Source organism: Fukomys damarensis, unplaced genomic scaffold, assembly GCF_012274545.1.
Source record: "Fukomys damarensis isolate Sample0158 unplaced genomic scaffold, DMR_v1.0_HiC HiC_scaffold_17, whole genome shotgun sequence".
NCBI classification, from domain to species: Eukaryota; Metazoa; Chordata; class Mammalia; order Rodentia; family Bathyergidae; genus Fukomys; species Fukomys damarensis.
Window position 1 is genome coordinate 61,112,685 of NW_022900929.1, and position 18,581 is coordinate 61,131,265.

Sequence of the window (18,581 nt, forward strand, 5' to 3'; positions counted from 1 at the left end):
AAAAAATGTGAGAGAATGAAAAGATGAAAATAAAGTGTTTGTAGATGGGGAGGGGAGGAGGGGGTGAAGGGAGGGCAGAGGAGAGGGGAAAAAATGAGAATCAAGACTTGCCATGTAAAGGTACATGGTCCCAACAATGAATGTAACTGTACTGTATGCCTAAATGTAACAAAAAAATCCAAAAAAAAAAAAAAAAAAAAAAAAAAAAAAAAAAAAAAAAAAAGCATAGGTATATTTAAACAATTATAAAGAATTACATATATCTTAAGACAAATGTGTGCATGTACTATAATAAGGCTTAAGTGAAACAAGATTGCAGCAATAGATAACAATTTTTACACTTTTCTGGGACTAATATGATTACTATTTCTTCTTTAAAAATACAAAACATTAGTGTAGATAGAGCTCCTCTGGTCTAAGGGTAGCAAAGTGATATGTCAAGGCTCACCATATCTACTCAGCTACTCCAGGCAGTGTTTTCTCCACTGAGGAAACAAGAAGTAGGGCTGCTGCCCATGGCACCACAAAGCTCTGCAAGAGTGACAAGAAAACAAGGTAAATTATTTCTCATGAGCTTAAGGGAAATAGAAATCAAAACTATACACCACATACTATACACCAGCCAAGATATGGAACCAGCCTAGGTGCCCACTGAGAGATACAAGGATAAAGAAAATGTGATACAATTGAAAAAAATTCAATGTGTTTAAATTTTTTTAATTTTCCATTAATACTCCTTAAAATACTCCCCCTTGCTTCAACTGTGGTTATTCCATTGTATTAAGGCTTAAGTGAAATGAGGCATTTTCTGAAGGAGTTCTAGAAGTCCTTTTTCAGGAGTGTCTCTAGTTGTACTATCGTGGCTGCCCCAATGTTCTGAATCCACTCAAAATATTTGCCTTTCGCGGTCGTTTTGACTTTGGGGAAGAGATAGAAGTCACTTAGTGAATAAAGACAGAAGTCACTTGTGAATAAAGTGGTTGAGGACACACTGTAATGTTTTTACAAGCCACCTTTCTGTCAGACTGCACTTAGCAGCACCATGAACTGTATTTCTATCACATCTCATAAAGATACTCACAAAAGTGAACTTCCACAATTTCTTCAGAAAGTGGCAAGAACAAAAAGATAGGTATGTTCAAAGTGAGGGGAAGTATTTTAAAGGGGATTAATAGCAAAGTAAATATCTACCATATATCTTAATTGGCTCCTGTACATATATAATGAAGTATTATTCATTCCTAAAAAAGAAGGAAATTTTGTCATGTGCAGAAAAATGGATGGATCTAGAGGTCATCATGTTAAACAAAATAAACCAGATTCAGAAAGATAAGTATCATATGCTTTCTCTAATATGTACAACCTAAAATAGGTGACAAGAAAGTAGAGACTATTATTAGACTAGAGAAGGGACATAGAGGGAGGGATATAATGACAGTTAATGGGAGGTAAATATGATATTACTGTAAGTACATTGAAATGCCCCAAAAATGTGAAAATAGGGCCAGGGATTTAGCTCAGCGGTTCGGTGGCCTGCCTTGCAAGCGCGAGGACCCAAGTTTGATCCCTGGTACCAAAAAAAAAACAAAAAAAATGTGAAAATAGGGAAAGGGAGGTGATAGAGGGAAATTACTAAAGTATGTGCATGTACATGTTTTTCAAAATAAAAAAAAAACATTGATCTGTACAACCAGTAAGTGTGAACAAAAATGTGGAAGAAATATCAAAAAATTAAAAAGAACTTATATTCTACTTGTAAAGCAGAAAAAAAGATTATTATTTGATTGTGAGCATCACTTCTACTTGAGGCTTTCTGATTCATCATTTTACTATTAAATATATGCATGTATTTTTATTTGCTCATTATTTTTACCTTCAACTGAAAGCACTTAAAATGACTACATCATCAGCTCCCCTTTGAAAATAAGGAAAATACTTTATATTGGCCTCACAATATTCAGTATTTGAGAGACTGAGTAATGTTATCAAGAATCCAGTGTTGCAATGATGAAAGTAACTGTACTGTATACCTAAAATGTACCAATAAACTCAATAAGAGAAAAAAAAAAGAATCCGGTGTTGGATAATAGCAATGAGGAAGAGTTAATGATCGTCAGCCTATACTGAGCTTGGCATCTCACCAAATGAGTTCCATCTTCTTCCTGGATGCCCAGCTATGTTGGAGGTAGTTCTGTGGCTATGTAGATGAAGATGATAGCTATGGAGCTGGGCAACAAGAAAATGGACTTGGGATTAGATAGGATCCTAGATTGGGTGTGCGAGATGAGGAAAGGGAGGTACTGACAATGAGCACCAGAGGTCTAGATGAGCAACTGAATGGGCAGAAAATCCATATAATAACATAGGGAAATTATTATATAGCAAAGAGGATCATATTATTTAAGGAAAATTTTTGGTCAGTAGGACTTCTTGATATGGATGGAAACAGTGAAATGTGAATGGAAATTGTGTTCGCCACTCACAACCCTTGTCCATAGAATTATCCCATGTACCATCTTTCCTTCTATTTCTTACCACTGTCTAAACACAGAGATTCCAAGGCCCTCTTCTCAGATGGACTCACAAAATTAAAGGAGACTCCATTTAGGGAAGCTGCTTTTAGAAGGAGAATGAATGATCAAATAGGAAGTAGATTCTTTTCCTATTATCACTATAACAATTAACCACAAACTCAGTGTTTTTAAGCAATATAATTGATTCTCTTACAGTTCTAGGGGTCAGGAATCCTAAAAAGGGTCAACCAGAGCTATGTTCCTTCTGAGGGTTTAAAGAAAGAATCTGTTTCCTGCCTTTGCTAGCTTTTGGAGTCCACCTGCATTTCTTGGCTTGTGGACTCATCCTCCCAGAGGCACTGCATCTTTCAGTCTCTCTCCCTCTGCTTCTGTGTCTAGCTTGCCTCCCTTTTTCCTTTGTAGGAGCCCTTACAATCATATTAGGCCCACTAGATAATCTAAGGTAATCTTCCCCTCTTGATATCCCTAACAGCTCCAAAGGCTCTTTTGCTAAGTAAAGCAATAAATTCACAGGTTTTAGGAATTAGGACATGAACATCTTTAGAGGGGATGGTCATTATTCTGTCTACCACAGAAGATATTTCAGACTTTACATGAGTGAAAGAAAAGCTTCTATTGTGTTAATCTACTAACATCAGGGGTTCTGTCTCTTACAAGCTGATTTTACTTTAAGTAATAATACCTGTTAAAAAAAAAAACGGTAAAATCTGTTCCTAGCTAGATTATTGTTAGGACAACGACCCCACTTTACTCCATTTTGTTGCCAAAAATTGCCCTTTACATGATAATATGCAATGATACTCTAGCAGTATTTACTAATGTGATGAAGGCATATTAATTATAGAAATAGCCTCAAAGTAGCTGAAAATTTTATTTTAGCAGATAGCTTCAACCTTTTCCCATATTAAAACTTTAATCAGAAGTTTTAACACCTAAGAAAAATTGCCTCATTTACATTTTACTTTCTTTGCATGAATGATTTATGGTAAAAGTACTGCCAAGAAATGAAATAACACAAAAAGAAGCAAGGGCTCACCAAGATGCATGTGAGGCCAATAACTCATGAACAAGGTCTAAGTAATCATACACTTAAAGTTCATTTTTTTTCTCCATTTCTTGTAATGTGGGAATTTGGAATTACTATTCCAAGGTCAAGTCAACCTCAAGGTCTAAGCATTTTACTTTCTATAAACTTTCCATTGCAATTGTGATTGAATTATTTCCAAATACTGTTTTTGTGAGAAAAAAACTAAAAGATGAGTTGAGATCATGTTCCTTTTGGAAATTCGTCACCCAAAAATTCCTTATTAGTCTAATGAGTGTTCACTGGGGAGAAAAAACTTTTTTGATGTACTTTCATGTTTTCCAATTTAGAAAAAGAAAAGGACTTTAATGTGAATGCATTTTTAAGATTTTTCCATGCTTTAGGGAAGCTGCTTTTAGAAGGAAAATGTAATGAATGTTTTTAATCATACTAAAAGGGTTTGCCAAGAATCCGTGGTTTAATTCAGCTTTTCACTGACAACAAAATAGAAAAGACCAAACATATTTATTAGCTAGGGATCCTCATTTCTCAACATGGCTACCTATTTTTAAATTTTATTTGAAAGATAAAACTCATCCAGGGCCATATAAGCAAATAACCCTGCCTGGTTAATTTTTGAAAGCTCCTTTTTTCACATAGGTCTCTGTGGAGCAACCCTCTCTTTCAAGAACTCCTGACCCTATCTCTCCAAGTCAGTTCTCATCCTCAATACAAACTCCACCATGCCCCGCAGACGCATCCCCTTCCCCTTTTCTTCAGTTTATTCTCAATGTGCCCTTCAGGTTTTCAATAAATTCTTAATGTCAGCCATGCAAATGTCACTGCCAAGAAGATTTAAGTCCCATTTTTCTATGCAGGCCTTTAACTTCAAAGTAAACAACCTGCTTTCTATAAGCTTGTCCTCAGATTTAAACTGAACAAAAATCAAAGAATAACTTCTGTCTCGTTTTTTGTTTCCTTGGTTTGACTCAAAGTCTCAGAGATTCCATCTAAATATCTCCCTAAGGGTGTGCCCATCGCCTCACAGTCTCCATGTCACAGCAGTGCTTTGTAACATGCAGCAACAGCAATGATAGTCTACTAATGCCTTTCTCTTCTCAGTCTAGATGATAGCAGGTATCAAGGGCAGATTCAAAGACTATAATAAAAAAAATGATAAAGGCCTTAGCACACAATAAAAAACAAATCTGTAGATGCCAACTGGTTCTCAAGAAAGGAAGAATGGAAGCAGAAAATAAATCATCTTAGACAAGGGGTTTGTTTTTTCCTCCTAAACAAGATACCTGAGTAGCTTCTTCATTGATATCCACAAGCTTCGTACAATCATCAGACAGTGCAATATTTAACAATAGTGTGTTCTACCATTAAGAACACTTCAGAATTCAGGTGAGCAGTTAAATAATATCACAGTCCAAGTCTTCCACTTTAAAAAGCTCATAAATAAGACCATTTAAAAATATTCTTTAGATTGCCTATTTTGTCACTCCCATCTGGTCATTTCCTCCCTCTCAAGAACTACCTCAAAGGACACAGGGCAAAGAATTTATTCTAAAGACTTCAGGATTCTACACTAAAAGGTATGATTAAAGGCTAAAATTATTTCTTAATGTGAACTAATTAGAGGGAGTTATAGTCTAATTTAGTTCTGTGATGTAAAGCTGTTGTGAGTTGGTTTTATTGGAAACACAAATTCTATTATATTCTAAATTCAATTGCATGATTCCACAGCAAAGAATTGGGTAATCCATACACTTCTTCAATTTCCTTACTGAGATTCAAAGCTTTGCTTATCTCGAGTTATGAAATGTGAATTATCTCAGTGAATCAACCTCTAATTTCAAGGAGATTTGGGGAACAACACTTTAATTAGTCTTTATCATGCTTGCTTAAACATTGCCAGCCATCTTGCACCTGAAAGTAAATTAAAGCAAGAGGAGAAAGAATCTGAATGACCTGCCATAACACAGCTAGCTACCTGCCAGATAGGTCTTCAAAAGACCTATCCTTCTGAAAATGACATGATTTGGGTTCCCAACAGTACATGAGCTCAGAAACTTTGAGGAAAAGTCAGAGTACTAACTTGTGTGTATGTGTGAAGACTACCCAGGTAAATATCTATAATTGATAACGACTGCATATTCATTATTTGTCATTCATTTTAATAGTTTTCTTGCCTTAAAGATATTTCTTTGTGGGCAGAGGAATGGTGAGAGGCACAACGCCTGCCCCAATGGACCTCTGACCTCCTAGCTGGGTTGGTACCTGGATTCATACCACAAAGGCACAGGGGGTCATAAAGGCCATTGTTCTGAGCTCTAACCTCAATTGTGATTTAATTCACACAGTTAAAGGTGATAGAATAATAGCTACCAAAAATTGGCATTTTTCTAAGCTGAGCTTGATGCTATTGTGTTGCTGATTATATTACTTGGTGTAAGGTACTGTGATTGATTTAATCAGTTGTCCTTCCTGGTGTAATGAAAATGAGATTGCCTCAGAGTCATTGGAGGCTCAAAACTTAAAGGCCAGCTATAACAGGAAGATCAAAGTATTAACCCAGGTATCAAACCAAAAAACAGTATCAACAACAAAAATAGCAATGAGATGATGTTTAAGAAAGAAACAGACATAAATAAAGGCTGCCTGTTCATCAAAGGCAAATCCTGAAGGAAATGAGGTGGAAAAGTCTGACAATCAACCACCTGGACAACCTTAACTAATAACACAGGATGCAACAAAACAGATGAACGAGGCTGTAGAAAAATTCAAAACAGAAATAATTTCCCAGATAACTAAAGACAGGGTGAGCACAATGAAAGAGATGATTAGACATCATAGAACAGAAACAGATTTTAAAAAAATACATGAGCTCAAGACCATGATAGAAGCCATGAATGCCCAAAACAGGAAAGAAGTGAAATCCATGGGATAGATTAAAAAAGGTATCAGGGAGATTGAAAACTCTATTGAAAGCTTATATAACAGACTAAGACAGGATATCAGCTATAAAGGATAGGATGGTGGTGAGTGACCATGAAAAAAGGGATTTCTTAAAAAAGAGAAAGGAAACATAAGAAATCAATCCAACAGGTCCTACATGATACAAAGAAGAATAACATAAGACTGATAGGAATCCATGAAGTAGCAGGAGAAAGGACAAATGACATAAAAAAAACTGTTCACAGAATTAATGACAGAAAAATTCCCAAACATAGAAAAAAATTGACATACAGATAAGTGAGGCTTATAGAACTCTAAATAGCCATGATCACAAAAAATATACACCCAGACATGTAATAATCAGGATCCAATAAATTCAACAGGAGAACAAAATACTACTATTAGAGCAAAGAAACAAATGACATGCAAAGGAAATCCCATCAGAGTCACAACAAACTGCTCAACAAAGAACCTCAAGTCAAGGAAAGCCTGGAGTGAGGTATTTCAAATCCTAAAAGAAAACAACCTCACACCTAGACTGATGTAACCTGCAAAACTCTCCTTCAAAATTGATGGAGAAATAAGATACTTCCATGACAAAGAACACCCGAGAAACTTCATGAATACCAAGCCAGCACTACAAGGAATTCTAAATAATATCCTAGAAAAAGACAGCGAAGGTCACAACTCCATGAGGCCCAACAGAGCAAACCAAGAGGCAAGGAATGAAATGAAAGGATGAGGGGAAAAAATTAAAAAGATCCAACAACAGTATAATAACATGATGATGAAAAGTCAATATGTATTACTTCTAACCATCAATGCTAATGGCCTCAATTCACCAATCAAAAGAAATAGTCTGGCAGAATGGATGAAGAAGCAAAATCCAACAATATGCCATGTATAAGAAACTCACCTAATTCAGAAAGAAACTCATAGGCTGAAAGTAAAAGGATGGAAAACAGTTCTCCACATGACAGGAACCCATAAAGAAGCAGGGGTAGTTATCTTATTTGCAGACAAAGTAAATTTCAAACCAAAGTGAATTAAGAGAGATGAAGAAGGTCACTGCAACCATATAAGGGGAACTATCCAAGAGGAAGACATAACAATCATAAATATATATGCACCAAATACTAATGCCCCCAACTAGACAAAACAAATATTAAGGGACATGAAAAACCAAATAAGCACCAAAACAGTGATACTGGGAGACCCCAGTACACCACTGTCACAAATAGACAGCTCATCTAGACAAAAAACCAACAATGAAATGCTAGAATTGAACCAAGCTTTTGAACAAATGGACTTCACAGACATCTACAGAGTGTTCCTCCCCACAAAATCAGAACATACACTCTTTCCAGCTGCACACAGGTCATTCTCCAAAATAGACCACATACTGTCTCAAATAACATATTTAAGTAAATGCAAAGGAGTTGATGTTATCCCATGAATATTATCAGACCATAGTGCAATTAATTAGAGCATTAGCATAAGAAAGGACAAGAATTTCACAAACACACGGAAATTGAATAACACTCTCCTGAACAACCAATAAGTCACAGGGGAAATTAAAGAAAAAATTAGACAGATTTAACAACTTAATGATAATGCCAAAACAACATACAGGAATCTATAGGAGACAATGAAAGAAGTTCTACAAGGGAAATTTATAGCAGTGAAGGCCCACACTAAAAAAACAGAACAAGCTCAAATAAACCACCTAATGCTGAATCTTAAGCTTCTGGAAAAAGAAGAGCAAGGCAAACCCAAAGCTCATACAAGGGAAGAAATTATAAAGATCAGAGCAGAAATCAGGCAATGGAGACTAAGAGAATGATACAAAAAACAAATGAATCAAAGAGTTAGTTTTTTGAAAGAATAAATAAAATCAATAAACCCTTAGCCAACCTTATCCAAAAAAGGAAAGAAATGGCTCAAATCCATGCAATTAGGAATGAAAAAGGTGAAGTCACAACAGCTCCCAGAGAAATCCAGAGGATCATCAATACCTACTTTGAGAGCCTGTACTCTAATAAAATGGAAACTACAGAAGAAATGGACAGCTATCTAGATACATATGAATTACCAAAGTTGAACAAAGAAGTTAAAAAAATTCTAAACATCCCAATTGCAGTGAAATTGAAAATGTAATTAAAAATTTACCAAAAAGAAAAGCACAGGTCCTGATGGCTTTACTGCTAAATTCTACAAAACATTTAGAGAATAACTACTGCCACTATTCTTTAAACTTTTCAATGAAATTGGAAGGGAAGCAATACTTCCAAATTCGTTCCTAGAAGCAAGTGTTACTTTGATTCCAAAACCAGGGTAAGACCCAACCAAAAAAGAGAACTACAGGCCGATCTCCCTAATGAACATAGGTGCAAAATTCCTCAACAAGATATGGCTAACAGAATACAGAGGGTAATCAAGAAGATCAGAAACCCTGACCAAGTTGGATGGATTCAAGGATGGACTGACATATGTAAATCAATAAATACAATACACTATATTAACAGAGTCAAAGACAAAAACCTTACGATCATCTCAATAGATGCAGAAAAAGCATTCAACAAAATTCCACACCCATTCATGATAAAAAAAAAAAACCTTCAGAAAATAGGAATACATGGTCTTTATCTCAACTTGATAAAGGCTATCTATGAAAATCTAACCCCCAAAATTATAATAAATGATCGAAAACTGAAAACCTTCACACTAAAATCAGGAACAAGACAAGATGACCGCTGTAACCACTCCTGTTCAATATAGTTTTGGAAACATTAGCCACAGCAATTTGACAACAGAAAGAAATAAAAGCAATAAAGATAGGAAAGGAAGAAGTTAAACTGTCATTATTTGCTGACAGTATGATACTCTACATAGAAGACCCAAAAAAACTCCAACAAAAGACTTCTAGATTTAATTAACAGATTCAGTAGAGAAGCTGGATACAAGGTGAACACTCAAAAATCAATTGCCTTCTTATACACAAATAACAGAATCAATGAGAAAGAAATTAGAGAAACAACCCCTTTCACAATAGCATCCAAAACATGAAAAACCTAGGAATAAATCTAATGAAGGAAACAAAAGACCTCTACATTGAGAACTACAATACTCTGAAAAAAGAGATTAAAGAGAATATAAGAAAATGTAAAGCTATCCCTTGCTCCTGGGTGGGAAGAACCAATGTAATGAAAATGACTATACTTCCAAAACTTCTATACAGAGGCAATGCAATCCTGATTGAAATTTCAACAGTATATTTCACAGAACTAGAGAAAACAATCCAAATATTCATTTGGAATCAGAAGAGACCTAGGAGAGCAAAAGTAATTCTAGGCAAGAGAGACATGGCACGGGGTATCACAATCCCCAACTTTAAACTATACTTCAAAGCCACTGTGATAAAAACAGTATGGCACTAGCAAAAATCAGACCCGAGAATCAGTGGAATAGATTAGAAGATGCAGAAGCAACTCCAGACATATTCAGCTACCTCATCTTTGACAGAGGAGCCAACCATCCTCACTGGAGAAATAATAGCCTCTTTAATAAATGGTGCTGGAAAAACTGGATTTCAACTTGCCAAATATTAAAACTGGACCCCTATCTTTCACCATGCACTAAACTAAAATCCAAGTGGATTAAAGTTCTAAATACTAAAACAGAAACACTAAACATCCTGGAAGATAAATTAGGTAGAACTCTCAAAGTCTTTGGCATAGGAAAAGACTTTATGAACAAATCCTCAATAGCACAGGAACTTGCATAAAGAAGCAATAACTGGGATTTGATCTTTTTCAAAAGCTTCTGCACTGCAAGAGAAAACACCAATAGAGCCAAGAGACAACCTACTATGTGGAAAAAAATTTTACCAGCTCCTCCTCAGACAAAGAGCTATCATCTAGAATATATAAAGAACTCAGAAAAATTAGCCCCCTCAAATGTAAATACCCAATTCAAAAATGGGCATCTGAAATGAACAGACGTTTCACAGACAAAAAAGTAAAAGCAGGAAATAAAAATATGAAAACATTTTCAACATCACTGGTCATTCAAGAGATACAGATGAAAACAGCACTGAGATTCCACCTCACCCCAGAAAGAGTGGCTGCTGTCAATAAATCAATCAATAACTAATGCTGGCAGTGTTGTTGAGAGAAAGGAACCCTCTTTCATTGTTGGTGGGAGTGCAGACTGGTGCAACCACTGTGAAAATCAATATGGAGATACCTTAAACAACTAGGATTAGAAGTCCCATTTGACATAGCTATTCCCCTGCTGGGTATCTTCCCAAAAGAATTAAAAGAATCATATCACAGTGATATATGCTCATGTATGTTTATAGCAGCACAGTTTGTAATAGCTAAAACTTGGAAACAGCCCAATTGCCCATCAACTGGAAACTGGATAAAGAAAATGTGAATCTCTTATAAAATGGAGTACTTACTCAGCCATAAAGGATGAGAATCTAGAGACATTTATAGCTAAATGGTTGCACATTCAGGACAATACTCAAGTGAAATTAATAGGACACACATGTGTAAATACTGAATAGTTTCTCTGGTGTGAAAAACTGAAAGTGTAAATAAGGGTCAAAATGTATAATTTATATTATACAGGAGTACAATGTCTAAAGGTGTAGGGGAAGTGGGAGGGATAGGGGTAAGCTAAGAAGGGAAAAGAAAAAGTGGAAACAAAGTCTCTATAGTTAGGGAAGGTTGGAGGGGGTGAAGGGAGGGCATGGGAATGGGAAAAATAAGAACCAAGATGTATCATGTGAAGGGCCATGATCCCAATAATGAACATAACTGTATTGTGTACCTAAAATGTACCAATAAATAAAAAAGGAAAAAAGTATTTCTTTTCCCAAAAATGATATTCAAATTCTTGATAGTTTTCAATTACCAACATTTAGTATATTAACTTTTACTACCATTGTATATTTTTAATCATTATCACAAGTTTTCTAGCCACAATTCATTAAATGACCACTTAAAGACCAGCCTTACCAGTTCCAGAGTCAGTTTAAGAAGTAACTTTTATTTTCTTTTAGGCATAGGCATCATAAAAACACAAAGTAAATAAACTTACAAATACTTCTGTTTTATGACTTATAGAAATAGCTGCTTCTGGACACAAAGCAAAGTACTTTAAATGAATTATCTTATTTACTTATCATGAAAACTCTTTAAGGATATTCTTTACATGATCAATGAGGAATCAAAGGCTCAGAGAGGTAGAGTAACTCGCCCAAGCCACATAGCTAGAAACTGGCATAACATCCAGATCTGCCAGGACTAAGTGCTTAACTCCTATATGCAGACATAGTCTCACCTGCAAACGGGCCTGTGACACCTTCTCTTATGCTGTGGCAAAGATAGTAAGATGTGTAACTATGATTTGTGCCAGAGTACAATGATCGAGAGCCTAATATTGATGTTGGCAAATGTCCACTCATTTTCCATTCCCTCTTTTGTCTAGGCAAGATTATAATATAGACAGATTGTTACCAAAATGATGTAAGCAAAATTAATGTTACCACTTGCAAGACTTGCTTAAAAAAACAAAACAAAACCTCCTAGAAGATTGTCCATGCTTGCCAACCATCCCATGATCCCTTTGATGTCAACTGGAGTTACCAGATGACAGTGCTTTCTGTAAGTACACCCCATGTGATATTTGGGAAATAGTTATGAAGGGCACTGATATTCAGATCACCAGAGTAGCAAATAATAACCATTAAAAATGTAAATTTTCCAAATATTGCATGGGATATACTTGTACTAAAAAGTTCTGAAATTTAAATTTAGTTGTGTGTAGAGTGTGTCCAGACTTGACAAGTCTGGTGGCCCAAAAGTCAACCCCTCTAATCACCTTGGAAGCAGCCACATGCTGAAGGTGGCAGACTGATCATGTGGGTCTAATGACCACCACCAAGGGTGCCTCCTTCTTTGAGCCTTACATGAAAGAGAAACAAAGTTCTATGTTGTAAAGTCGCAAGGTGTTCAGACTAATGAATATAATAAAAACAATACCAATATGACCAATAATAATACAAGGACCAAGAATTTAGGTGTGGCAGCAGGAAAAGTAAAAATCACTGCAGTTTAGAGTCACACCAGCATGTCCAGGACTCAAATTTCTGCCAATCCACCTCCTAGCTTTGTGACTTTAACTCTCTAGCCTATTTCTTTGCTTATAAAATAATAGAGTCAATACTGTCTGGAGAAGATAGCACAAAATTAAATAAGATAATATGTGTTTAAAAACCTAGACTATTAGATATATAACAAATACATAATGTTCTATTAATACTATTATTAATTTATTATTTAAAAGAAAAGACTAATTTTATATTTCAATATTCATTGAAAAATATTAACTTTATGCCTTTTTAAATGAAAGTTCATTTCACTGTTATAATTAAGTTCACAGACTCATTTTTATAATTATCACCTTTTTAACTCATTGTCTATGAACTCAATAACTGACTTTGCTGATTTTAGGCTGACATCAGACTTTTCCCTCAGTTTTCCAGCTGGAACAGCACTAGTAATCTCAGCTCATGGGTCTCAGCACAAGGCCAAATGGGTATTTTGGACACACAAAGTCTGAAATATACTTTTCCTCCTTGTTACTGAGAACATCTCAAATTGAATAGCTCCTCAGGTCGAGTTCAAAAGTCCCTTTCATTTGAAATTAAATAACCAGGATCAGGGTTGTAGCTCAGTGACACCCCGCCTGCCTTACAAGTACAAGGTCCTGAGTTCGATCCCTGTTACTGGAAAAAAAAAATTAAATAACCCTCAAATCCCCCTATTGCTATTGAAAGTCAGAATACTCAATGCTATAACCCAAAAGCTGAATCTTGGTGTTCCCACTTGCAAGCTCCCCATGCATTTAAAACCTAGCTACCCCTAAAACACAAAATTGTGGCCCCCTTTAGGATTTAAACAGCTTGTGACATAACAGGACAATTTAAGCTTAAGTTAAAATCACTTTTTTTAAACTGGTGACTGCTGAAACAATATTTTAATCAAAAAGTTTTAAGTCTTAGGTAATGAAAATTAAGATGTGTCTTCAGATATCTGTTCTTATGAATCTATTCACAGAGAAAAGCTAGAAAGTGTGTGACCCTGAAATCTTTGTAACTTGGAATAAATCCATCTCCCAGTTTCTAACTTTCATTACAAAATGACAAAAATATACCATGTAAGAAAGAGATTCAGGCTGGGGTGTGCAAACTTCCATAACTTGAATTCAAAGCACTGTTGCATTGTGCATAAATGTGCTTTTCTCAGATTCCAAAAGGGACTCAAGGGCCTATAAAAGCCCTCCACAGAGTTTCTGCCATTAAAAGCAGTAAAGTTAGGTTTTCTGTAAAACAAAAGGAAGTCACTTTTAAAATACAGTGATGCCTCAGTACTCATCATTAATGGTTCTAGGAGTGCCAAACAAATTGTTTTGGCTAAAAAGGTATTATGCCACCAGGCAATCAACACAGACAAATCGTGGCTTGCGCATAGAGTATGAAATTTTCATGTCAAAATGCGTGGAATACCAAATTTGAGGATCTTCAAAGCAGTCATGTATGTACCAAGGTGTGAGTTTACACTGAGTATAACTAGGGCAGAACCAAAGAGTATGTTTACCCCCTAGTTTCTCACATGGCTGAACCCGGTCAGGTGCCAGAGAGCCTGTGGTCACTGAATAGTTATGCAGTACTTTATTTTCAGCCACTCACTCTTATAATGGACTATTGGCTCATTTACACACATAGTGGACTACTGGTTAAACTGAGGTAGTTTAAGAAACATCAACATTAATACTTAATCTAAAGAGGAGCACTAAAAGTGACAAATCTGAAATCGTACATTATTATGATTCTTTCCAGAATTCTAAGCTGTATTTCTCTGATTAAAATTCTTACGCAGCACCTGAGGATATTTCTGGTACTTTAAACATGAAGAAAAAAATTGAGTCATGATTTTATTAAATTTGGCTTTTTAATTCATTGGAAATACAGTTTGCTCACACTTGAAAGGTATTACAGAGCAGTACCTATAAAACAGCAGGAAGAAATGTTTCATAGCTCATTACATGGAAACAAAGCACTAAAAATTAGAAAATAAAGCAATTGTTTCTTATTTAAAGCACAGAATGAAAGAATTCCAAATGTCTATTTTAGATGTCACCAAACAAAATTTAATCTTTTCCTTCTTTCTGCTATCCAAATGACAAGTATGGAAAATTCTAAGAAGGGCCTTGGAGAAACAGAAGGTGGTGGCCAGTTCTTGTACCTAACTATTCTGATAGTGTCAGAATTTAAAGGTACTCCCGCTGATCAAGTCTGTGACAATTTAAACATCAAAATACACACTAGGGGCCGGGTATCAGCTTAGCAGTAGAATGCTTACTTAGGATGTGTGAAACCCTAAGTTCCAACCCCAGCAATGCAAAAATAAAAATAGACAATGATAATAAAAGATTATAGCCTATTTAGTAAGCTGGGATTCATGAGTTTATATTACATAAGTAAACAAATATATTTTTCCTTAGGTGAGAATGGCTGCTATTGTATGCAGAACCAGAAGTACATTATTTGTCAACTATTAGAGTAATAGTTATCTGAAGCAGGAAGCTTCCAATGATGCTGAAACTAATGAGTGTACTTACAAAAATTAAAATACAATGAATAAAAAGGATGTGGAGCACAGCAGTGAACAACTGAAGTATTAGGAGTATAAGAGGGCATTATGTCCACAACTTGCTTTTGGGAGGCCAGGGGGAAAGTTCTTTGCACTGTTCTTACAACCGTTCTGAAGGTGTGACATTTGTTCAAATTTTTTTAAATGAGTATGCATTTTAGTATTTGTTTCATCCTAATATCCAAGACAAAATATCATTTTTGTGTGTTGAAAATTATACTCTAAGTTATCAATTTAGTGTAGAAGTGTATATTACTAACTACATCTAAAAGCATGTAGATATATTGCACTGAGATAATAATTCTTTAATAGCAAAATTTAGTATTCTTATCTAAAACAAAATGCTTCTAAATTCACACTGTTACCTGATCAAGGGACTTTCAAAAATGATGTGATAAATGAGGCATTCACGGGTAAATGGATGCAACTTGAAACCATAATATTGAGTGAAATGTGTTAGACACACAAGCTGAAATATCAGAATTTCTCTTATATGAAAAACTATATGATAGGTGATAGATAGATAGATAGATAGATAGATAGATAGATAGATAGAGCAAGAACAAAATAGGAGATAAAGAGGAAGTGGGGAGAACTTTTCAAATGGATGAGGGAATAGCAAATAAGGGGAAAGAGGGGGAAAGCAAAGAGGGAAAGGGATGAAAAATAATGATGAAAATAGAGCTTTTGCAAACTGGAAGGGAACCAATAGTTGGAAAGAGGGAATAGGCAGAACTGCAGTGGGTTAATAAAAAGAAATAATTGAGCTGTATTATGTGCATGTTCCAATTTCCCACAATAATTGTAATCATTATATGCTATAAATATGTACTGATATCAATAAGTAAAATAAATCCATAAGAAATTTTAAAATGATGAGATTATGCATTCCCATGAAAAGAGATGGAATATTCACACAAAACACCCCACACATCATTATGCTCACAAAGGGACGGATGGAAGGAATAGGAGACATGCAGTTTTCAGCGTGTCCACTCCAGCTTCACAAAACGGAGAATACAAGAGTGCATTTGGAGCTGGGAGATCACGGTTTAATAATGGGTACAACTAGAAGTCATCTTCCAACCGGGCACTATTGTTCAATTTTCTCCACTGTACGCCTGTAGCAGGCAGGCAGTTATTTCAGTCCTGGGTTGCAAGTTGGACAGGTAGGTGCAGTAGAAAACAAATTATTCACTGCATAGATAGGCATAGTTAGATTTTTTTTAACAAAGAAACCCGGGTGAAGGACAGTAATCTGAGGGGAGTGAAATAGATCAGATCAGAAATACGGGAATAGGGCCTTGCAGAAGGGAAATTTTTTTGTGTTGTGTTGGCAAAGGGGAATTCAGATTATTAATTTGTTTTTAGAGTAGAGAAAAATTTATAAGAGCCCAAAATATGCCTTACATAATGCTGAGTGGCATGGAGGCAAGTTCATTGTCTAAAGAAAGTCAAAGAAACTCTAAAAGTCTAAGGCAGGTGGCAGAATTGTGCACATGGATTTTATTGACAGGTAATAACTCTACATCTTTAAATCATGAAGTAGGATGTGTCTGTATATTAGTATATTGTATATTGGACCACTCAGGATATTTGCATTACCTATCATCACAAACATTTATTATTTCTTTGGGATAGGAACATACAAAATCTTCTTTACTACTCATTTCAAATTATATTATATAATATTGTTGACTATATTATTCCTACTGTTTAACAGAATGCCAAACTCATTTCAGTCATTAAAGACTTATATGTAAAACCCAAACTATAAAACAGTAGAAGAAAATGTAGGGGGAAATGCTCTATAACACTGGTCTGGGGAGAACTTTTGGATAGGCAACAAAAGAAAAAACAGACAAATAGCTGTCAGGGAAAGGGTTAAAATATGATGAGCGTCACCTTGGAATATGTTTGCTACATCACCTTGGCTACATGCATTTCTTCAGGGAGGCTATCTCCTCAGAAAAGAGTATAGAGAGAGAATTGTTAACACTCACAGGACTGACCATTCCCAGGCTCTAGACAAGGCTGAGAACACAGGTCTGTTGGCACCGAGTCACTTTTGTCTGAACACAGCACTTAAGAAACTGCAAAACTTCTCTCTCTCTCTCTCTCTCCCTCTCCCTCTCCCCCTCCCCCACCCCCCCTCATCTGCTGAAAGCCCCATCTCATGCAAGATCCTTCCAAAGAGGATTCATATTCATCTTTGGTTCTGTCTCCTGCTTCATCATATGTCAATATATTATTTCACTGTGCTAATATCTGCTGAACTTCTATACTTACTTTCATCTTTTAAAATCATTGTATGGCTCTTCTCAGTTCATGCAGATCTGAACCTCAAATTTCTGTGGCCCTATATATGTGACTCCTTGTTGTCACAACAGCATTATATCAAACTAAGTTTATTCAAAGGAACCAAACATATATGAATATTAAAATATCCAGATGGTCTTCTGGGAAGATGGCAGAAAAGTGAGCAGCAGAGAAACAGCCTCTCCAAGATTTGGAGTCTAGAGGATGGAATATAGTGATGTGAGAAAGAAAATAAGGAGGGAAGTGGGTCCCCAGGACTCAGCAAGTATCTGAAGTGAGAAGTGGAGCCTATGGGGGGAGTAAAGAGAAGAATAGAATATTAAAAACTGTTAGAGAAACAAATCACCTATGAAGGAAAGCCAATCAAAGTTACAACAGTCTTCTCAACATAAACCCTTAAGTCAAGGAGAGCTTGGAGTGAAGTATTTCAAGCCCTAAAAGAAAACAATCTCCAATCCAGACTGATGTACCCAACAAAATTATCTTTTAAATTTGATGGAGAAATAAGTTACTTTCATAACAAAGAACAGCTGAAGAAATTCATGACCACCAAACAGGCACTCTATAATGTGTTGAAGCACCTAGTGCAAAAAGAAGCCCATAGACTGAAAGTGAAAAGATAGAAAATAATTCTCCATGTGACAGGAGCCCAGAAAAAAACAGGGGTAGCAATCTTATTTGCAGACAAAGTAAATTTCAAACCAAAATTGATTCTAGTATTATTGATGTAGGACGGTACTGTATCACACCTCTATGAATGTAAAATATCTTGCACCTGCTTTATGATACATAGTAGGGACCATGCGTTATCAGAGCTACATTTAATGATATTACTCTAGAATGTTCTCTTTCCAGATGATGATTAAGATGCTAATTAAAAAAATGGTTCCAGGTACCACAACAGCAACAGAACTTTGCTGTTTTCTGGATATTATTCTTTTCTTTTTTTGTTTGTTTGTTTTGTTTTGTTTTGTTTTAATGGAATGTGCTGAATGTCTATAATTTTGTTCAGATGACTGC

General features: G+C 35.6%; 1 long non-coding RNA gene across 1 annotated transcript in view; it reads right to left on the bottom strand.

Annotated features, from left to right (window-relative positions):
* LOC109118308 overlaps nucleotides 1-18,581 on the bottom strand; it is a 62,152-nt gene that overhangs the window by 22,296 nt on the left and 21,275 nt on the right. Inside the window, exon 2 of the long non-coding RNA XR_002025635.2 lies at nucleotides 449-531. This is a non-coding gene — a long non-coding RNA (uncharacterized LOC109118308). The remainder of the gene's footprint in view (nucleotides 1-448; nucleotides 532-18,581) is intronic.